This window comes from Corapipo altera, unplaced genomic scaffold, assembly GCF_003945725.1.
Source record: "Corapipo altera isolate COAL_440 unplaced genomic scaffold, ASM394572v1 77b, whole genome shotgun sequence".
Taxonomy (NCBI): Eukaryota; Metazoa; Chordata; class Aves; order Passeriformes; family Pipridae; genus Corapipo; species Corapipo altera.
The window spans coordinates 2726389-2734842 of record NW_020884933.1 but is presented as its reverse complement, the minus strand read 5'-3'; the positions used below and the strand labels follow the sequence as shown (position 1 = coordinate 2734842).

Here is an 8454-nt window from a genome sequence, read left to right as displayed (position 1 = left end):
CTGCACCCCAAATCCCTCTCCCTGCACCCCAAATCCCTCTCCCTGCAGCCCCAGCCATCCCACGGGGAGCTCGGAGGGTGCAGAGGCCCTGGTGGGATGGAGGACCCTTGGGCCCGTTTCCCAGCCTGTCAGTCATCCCAGGCTTTCACTTCCCTGACCTGCTTCTCCAAAAACCTGTTAAAAGCGTGTTCCTCTCCCCAAAGTGTCGCAGAATAAATTTGCAGAGAAGTCATTTCTAAGCAAAAGCCAAAAAAAAAGGAAAAAAAAAAAAGATCCTTTTGATGCACCTTCCATCAAACTTCCCAGCTCCTCCCCAGAGATTTCCTGGTTGTAGTTCAGCCCAGCAGATGTTTCTGATCCTTCAGGAACCCCCTTGAAGGGGTTCTGGAGCTCTGAAAGTCCTCGGCACCCCCAGGGAATTCTGCTGGTGCAGCTTTCCCCACCAGCAGAGAGTTCTGAGCACCATCATCCCTTGAACCTGCAACTTCCAGAGCTGGAAAAGTCTTGTTTCCGTGTCAGAGGGACTCAATTCTCCAGTGGCCACTTCCCTGGAGCAGTGCCAGTGCCAGAGGTGACAGGAGGGGGGTTAAATTTGAGCCCCACAGCGACCAAGTTCATTCCTGCTGGCTGGGAGAGGCAACAATTCCAAGGCATCTCTAGCCATAAAACAAGAAAAACGGGGAAATCAGCAAGAAGTTGAGTCAAATGACTCTTCATAAAGCAAATTCCCCATCCCCTGGCAGCTATTTTAATCTCCTGTTTAGCTTTCCAGTGGGAGGATTCAATTTGTATTTAAATAAACCCCTCCAGCGTGGGGCCAATGGAACACAAGGATCTTCAGTGCAGAGAATTCACTTCTGAAGGGCTCTCAGAAGATGCCACCAAACTGGATTTTAACAGGGGGCCTGTTGGCAGGCTGGAATTATTGGACACTCAGTATCTGTTAGCTGTTATTATTATTTAGCAGACTGGTTCCAGGTGAGTCCAGGAGCTCCAAACCAAGGTTTCCTGCAAGCTCTGAGCTCCTGCCACAATCCACAAGTTTAATAAAAAAAAAAAAAAATCATAAAAGGTCTTCTCAAACCACTGAAGCCCCAAATCTCTCCTCCCTGCAGCCCCAAATCTCTCCTCCCTGCACCCCAAATCTCTCCTCCCTGCAGCCCCAAATCTCTCCTCCCTGCAGCCCCAAATCCTTCCTCCCTGCAGCCCCAAATCCTTCCTCCCTGCAGCCCCAAATCCCTCTCCCTGCAGCCCCAAATCCCTGTTTTCCACTGGGTGTGGAAAGCCCAGTTTTCTGGGAGTAGGGAAAAGGAAGAGGGGGGGGTGCAAGACACAGGCTGGTGTGATTTCCAGCAGGAATTTCTTCCTGGAAAAGGTTGTCAGGTGTCCAGGGAAGAACTGGACGTGGCACTCACAGTGGGGTTGTGGGCACAGCTTGGGCTCAACGACCTTGGAGGTCTTTTCCAGCCTAAATATTCCGGGATGAGCCGATGTCCAAGCCCCAGGGTTGGCAGCTCCTCTCCATCCCCACGTTCCCGTGCTGGGCACCAGCTCAAAGCCACCTTGGCACCGGGTGACCTCTGTGGCTGGTGGTGGCCCAGGGGCTGTGCCAGGTTTGCAGCTGGTCCCTGGAATCCCATTGCACAGCAGATTCCACTTTGGAGCTGGGGATAAACCCTGGTTTACAAACCCCCCTCCTGGAATACAACAGCAGGGCAGGGTTTGGAAGCATTTTGGAGCTCCTGCTCCATGGGCACCTTGGCTCAGGATCCTGGGTTTGGTCCCAGGTGAGTTTTTGGTTGGTTGGTTGAGATTTAATTTTTTGCATTTTTTTTTTTTTTTGGGGGGGGTGGTTTTGGGTTTTTACATCCTCCTTTTAAATTTTTCTTCCTGCTTTTTGTCTCACCTGTTTGGTTGGGCTCCTCCTCCTGTGATGAGTGGGGTTTTCACATCAACCAGGGGCCTCTGGATGGAAGGAAAAACAGGATGGGTTATGATAAAACAGGGAGCAGGGATGGTGGGACACACACCAGAGCTCTGCCTTCATCATCCTCATCCTCACAGCCCTACATACCTGATACTAATAACCAAATTTTAAAAACTAATAATTATCAAAGAGAAACATTAAAAATTTAATATAAATAAATGAAATATAAATATTAAAAACTAATCATTAAAACAGATCCTCTTTCATCTTCAAAACATTTCATTCACCCATTTAAAAACAAAACAACAAAGAAACTCCACCAATGACCTTTCACTGGCCACTATAATTTCCTGGATGGAGGGATGGGGCCTCCCCTTCAGGGATGAAGGGTCTGCACCAGCCAAAAAAAGAGAGAGAGAGACAAGAGAAATGAGAGGAAGGCAGGGGAAGAAGAGGAGTTTAAATGTGACAAAAGCAGCTTGGCCATAAAACCCCAGGTGTTCCAACCTGCCTGGTGGATGAGTCAGAGCCAACAGGCTGGAAAATAACTGTCTGTCTGGGAATGATGGAGCTCACACTCCACGTTTGTGCCTCAGAAAAGCGGAAGGATTTTTTTGTCCAGGCTGCTTGGAAATGATAAAGGAGGTGAAGGAGGTAAAGGGAGGGGGGAGAAATAATAGTCCTGAAAACCTACAGCACTTTTCTGCAGCCCAACATCTGTTTCCATGGGAACAGCAGGAGAGTTTTTTGCAGGAATTCCTGCAAATTACACAAATAAGCCCCACGGTCAGGTTTGATTTACCCTCTTTGTCACCTCACTTCAGGCTGAGCCAACTCCATCCGAGGAGCACTAACCCAGTCCTGGCTGGGAAAGGGGTGAGGAGCTGCACTGAATAAAAAAACAGGGGGGGAAAAAAAGCAGCAAAAGTCCCCCCCAGCAGCCCAGTGAGAGGCTTTTCTTTGAGAAGAGATGAGGTTGTTGCAGATAAAGAGGAAAACCACGACCTGCCCGGGCATCTCCCTGTGCCAGCAGTGGAGAGACACCATCCATCCTCCCCCTGTCATTTCTCCCAGAGATTTGGCGAGCTGACAGTTAATTAACCAGTTAATTAATTAATTCTCCCTCCTGCAGGGCCCTGAGCTGGTTGCAGTGCAGGGAGTCACCTTAACAGGAGCAGACAGGAGCCCAGAGCTCCGGGATCCCTCAATCCCAATCTTTATCCCACGGGGAGAAGTCCACCAGCTGCGTGTGCCCGTCTGACAAACACCCAGAGACAGCCCTGCAGACAGGCAGGCACTTGGAAAAGACAGTGCTGGGCAAAAAAACCCCAAATAAACCCACCCTCCTGCACAGGAAAGCAGCTCCACTCAGCAGAACGAGCTCGGAGTTGCTTTGTGTGCTCCTCAGAAAAATAAAGGATAATTCCACGTTTATGCACAGCTGGAAAAGAGCTGTTTGCTCCCAGGGAGGGGGTTTATGGACACAGGAGGGCTGGGAGCAGCTGAGCCCCAGCCAGGGTTCCCAGAGTGCTGGATAAAGGCAGTTTGCTGGGATCACAACCTGGGTGTTCCCAGTGTTCCCATCTGCCCTCCTGAGCAGCCCAAGGGGTGAATCCATCCCAGAGCCGGGTCCAAAGTGCCTCTGGAAAAGAGCTGGATGAGCCTCTGAGCGAGGGAAGGGACTTTGAACAGCAGCATTTTGTCCTCCAGGTCTCAAAGGCAGGAGGGTTAATCATTGATGGGCCAGGCAGAGATAAGACACAGGAAGAGGCTGTGGAAAAACTGGATTTAAAAAAAATCCTTTTATAAGGATGTGAGGGGGAAAAAATAAAATCAGTGTAGAATTCTGATTTTCTATGAAAAAAATAACATTTTGATACAGTTTGGTGAGTTAACTCCTGATCCACCTCAAAATTTTTCATTTAAATCGCAGAGAAAGTTGGTTTTCTGTCCTTTGGGGGTTAAATGTCGGAGCATTTTGTGCTTTAAAAAGAAAAAAAAAAACCAGCTTGAAAACAAAACCCTTGGAGGAGGTGGGTGGTAACGGGATGTCAGTCCATCAGTAATTCCATCCACACTTCCAAGGTGGGAGCTGAGCAAAGCTGGGAAAAGGGGCTGGGGGGGCAAAGAGAAGTGAGACAGTTCAGGAAAAAAAAAACCCTGAATTCTCACTACTGACTTTACAAAGGTATATTTTAGATGTAGAACCCTGTCGTTGAATCAAACAGGAACCTTGGAATTAGGGCAGAATAAAAAAAAATAAACCCAAGAACCACAAAGCCAGGCTTCTTGTTAGAATGAGCTTTGGAGATTGACCCAGGTGCCACTTTTCCTGCAGCTGGCACAGAGGGATCATGGAATCATGGAATGGTTTGGGTTGGAAGGGACATTAAAGCTCATCCAGTGCCACCCCCTGCCGTGGGCAGGGACACCTTCCACTAGCCCAGGTTACTCCAAGCCCTGCTCAACCTGGCCTTGGCCACTTCCAGCCACAATTCTTTGGGAATTCCATCCTCACCGCACTCCCAAGGAGGAATTTCTTCCAAACCATCTAAATCTCCCCTCTTCTAGTTTAAAATCACTCCCCCTTTGCCCGGTCACTGCCGGCTCTCGGATAACCCAGTGCTGCTCCACTCTCACCCTGGACGCCTCCTATTCCCAGGAAAAGGTGGTGCCTGGGATGCAGCAGGCAAGGAATGCCCAGGAATGGCAGGTGGGGCACGTCTGGGATCTGCTGCTGGAGGACTGAGAGCGAAGCAGCAGCAGCAGAACACTCGCCTCGAGCTGAACCACGACCACAGGTCAGGGCCCCCCTTTGATCCCCGTGTTCCCTGGCAAGGCAGAAAAACCACTTCCCTGATTTTCTAACAGCAGCAGGAGACGGTCTCCCAGGGTTCCCTCTTCTGTCTGTGCAGAACTCAGAAGAATGGGAGTGTATTTTCACAGAGCTGCTCTCACAAAGGAGCTGGGAGCTGAAAGGGGCTCGGAGGAGTCTGTGGAGCCTGTTCTGCTTTCAGCAGCTCAGCGGTGAATTCTCACACGGCCACCCACGTTCACAGCCCACCTGAAGTTCAGCCATTAAAGCAGCGACCCTCCAACCCCCCTAATTGTTCATATCTCACTTTAATGCACCCTTGAGGGGGGTTATTGAGCTGCTGTCCTGTCAGGCAGACAAAAGGATCCTCAGACACCTCCGGGTGTGAAGAGCACAAACCAGAGAGAGGAAGCAGCAAGAAGGGGCTGAGGGAACACCAGTGACTGTCACTGTGTGCTATTAAAATTGATATAATTTCCAAGAGCATAAACAAAGCCCTTCTTCCAAGAAGCAGCACAAAGGAACTGGGAGTTTAACTCGCCCCTCTTACAAAAGAAAGCTGGTGGAAGTGGAAGGCAGGCCACAGAAGGATGCTGTAATTAACTGATTGGGGGTAATTGCTGCATTTGTCATGAGCTAATACAAAGAACATCAGTTTATATCAACTTGTAATTTCCTTCATTTAGCTGTAGAGACATAAAATATTCATGCTTTAGTAGATTACTTACTTCAGTATAGCCAGAGGCACAGGCTGCTGTCACTTTGAAGTCTTTTGTTTCAAAGGTTACTCCAGCACTTCTGTCTGAATGAGGAAAAAAAAGGGGGAAAAAGGGCCTTAAAATATGAGGGAATTAACCTGAAATATCTACACGGGGTTGCATAATTTGATACTTTTAAAAAGCCCCAGTTCAGGCCATCTTTACAAGTGACAGTGCTTAATTACCCTGCTGTGCATTCCCCGGAGCACTCGGTGATCACAGAGGTGGGGGGTGAGTGTGTTGAAGTGATTTGCCATCAGCCCAGAACCCCGGGCAGGCACCTCCACCAGCTGATTCCAGAACCACAGAGGGCCTGGAGACAAAGCCAGCAGCAAAGCAGCCAAACAAAATCCCACTTCCCCAAACTGTCTGAGCCTCCAAACCGGAGCAAAGAAGTGGTTAAGAGCCCATTCATCTGCTGGGGGATCACAGAGAGCAGTCACTGCTCCGGCCCCACACGGGAGAAGCAGCAAATAACCTTTTCCTTTAAATCATTTTCAATCACCCAACAAAGGAGCTGTGTTTGAACCAGCTCTGCTTTTGTTATGACAGCTGCTGTACTGTCAGATTAGTCCACTGCACAGCTGTTGGGCTCAGTGTTTTTTCAAAACATGTCTAAACCGCTCAGGATTCGGGAACTTCTGGGTTTTTTTATTATTTTTTAAACAGCACCAGAGAAATCACCCCACCAAGCTAATTGCTTCAACAAAGCTGGATATTCATTACAGGCTGCAGAGTAAATGGGGAAGTTGGGGCTTCATCATCTTTGAAGAGAACTTCAAAGGACGTGACAATAAAGGAATAGGTGGGGGCAAATCGGTGCTGAGGAACTCCCCCAAAAAAAGGCTTTGGGAGGTTAAAACACAGAATGTTCTACTCGAGTAAAAAAGAGTCGAAATCCCTTTCAGCTCAGACGTTTTTCAGAATACCCCAAGACCTCTGCAACGGTCCACCTACTCCATTCCCTTTATTCCTCCTCCTTTTATCTGTCCATCCAGAGTGCTCCTGCTGCAGGATTTTATTCCCCCTCCATCCAGCTCCCTGCCAGAGCCTTCATTTAGTGGATGTTTTCAGTGCTGTTTTCAGCCATGTCAGCCTAAAAGAAGCAAACAGAGAGAGAGATTAAGTGCAGCCCAGTAACCCAGAGGTGGGTTGCTGGCGTTTATTTGACACATCCAAGCCAGGAAAAGGCACGTCAGGAACCCAAAGCCCAGCTCAGCTCTGTCAGGGCCGGGTGAACACAATGGGTTATTCCCAGCCATGCTCCTGCAGCACATTTCCATATATATTACACAGCCCAAATGAATCATTTCTGGCACGGGAATATTGTGCCTGACTGGATGCAACAGCTGCTCCTTCCTTCATGCCTCGCTCTCTGGTGACCTGCTTTTGATTAGAACATTTGCCACCTCCATGAGGGGGCAGGGGGGGGAAACAAAACCCTCCCCAGCTCACACACCCCGGGTGTTTCGAGGAGCAAAGCTGCCCGAATTCGCAGCTCATTTGCTTCCCCTGAGCAGGGCAGAGGGTCGGAGCTGCTCTTTCATGTCTTTTTTTAGGGGGGATTTTTTTTTTTCCCCCTCTTTTCTTACTCTATGCTGGAAAGTAAAGCAGAGTGGGACAGGATAAAAGGGTGACATCCAGATATTCTTTGGGTTTATTTGTTCACAGGACACCAGGCATGGGTTCAGACGAGCAGCAGCAGCTGAAATTGCTTTAGAAAATGAGGTTTTTATATAAACAGAGCCCCTTTGCCATCAGCACTCCCTTCATTAGGGCCTCCACAAACATTGGCCGTTTTCCCCACTGGATTTCTCAGTGTCCCAAGGGAGCCTCAGGAGCAGCCCAGGAGAGGCTGGAGGGTGATCCCACATCCCAGAGGTGAAGCTCTGCTCCAGGGACCTCTATTTATCAGCCCACAAAACCTGGGAGGAAGGAAGATGGGCACTGCCCCCCACAGATCACAGTGGGAACAGCCCACGTGGATCCAGCAGATCCCACCATAATCCACCTTTAATATTACTTTCTAGGTTTTAATATTTACCTTTAACATTACTTTTCTTCCATTCATAGAATCATTAAGGTCAGAAAAGAAACTCCAAGATCATCAAGCCCAACCTTCATATTAACCCATATTACATTTAATTTCGCTCTGGGGAGACTAAAGAAAAATAAAAAAATCACAATACACAGTACACTTGACTTCTGTCCCACTGTGTCACCTTTTCACAAAACACAGTCGTGGAATATTCTGAGTGGGAAGGGACCTCTAAGGACCATCAAATCCAACTCCTGGCCCTGCACAGGACAACCCCAAAACCCCATCACGTGCCTGGTGTGAGTATCTAACTGGTGTGAATATCTTACCAAGCTTAATGACATAGTCACTACTTAGAAACACCATAAAACATAAATATATATAAATATATATATTTATTTATTTATTCAGGCTTCTAGAGTGAGGTTTAAACATTTCCTGCTGTCGCCTCACAAACAGCTTTATTATTACACATTTCACATCGCTGTGGATACTTCCAGACAGGAGGTTATTTTTTTTTTTACCCACCCTTTTTTCCTTAATTAAAATCGTTATCACCGAAAGCAGTTCCTATTTTTCATCATAACCTTCGTGGCAGCAGAAGCTCAAAGCATCGTTCCTCCGTGCTATTATAAAGCAATGAAGTTCAAAGGCAAAGCCAGCCAAGACAAAAGCCAGTTGATGGGAAGAGATCAAGACTCGAGGAGCTCAGGTGTGCACAACCCATCACCTGCTCAACAGGTCAAAGCAGCTCCACTTAATGACCACTTAGAAGCTTTATCCCTCCTGCAGATCAGACTCTGCCTTTATTGTTCCTTCCAAGTGTAAAAGAGGTTAAAATAACAGTGTGGGGCTGAGGAAAAGCTGAAGAGGTGCTTCTGGGGTTGGAAAGGCTGGGAATGGGGTGATTGTGATG

General features: G+C 48.1%; 1 long non-coding RNA gene across 1 annotated transcript; it reads right to left on the bottom strand.

Moving 5' to 3' along the window:
- Nucleotides 1–487: 487 nt before the first annotated feature.
- On the bottom strand, nucleotides 488–3587 carry LOC113954873. Its single transcript, XR_003530357.1, has 4 exons — nucleotides 3270–3587; nucleotides 2742–2816; nucleotides 1907–1965; nucleotides 488–656 (listed from the first exon to the last, which is right to left on the bottom strand). It is a non-coding gene; the product is annotated as an uncharacterized LOC113954873 (long non-coding RNA).
- Nucleotides 3588–8454: the final 4867 nt, after the last annotated feature.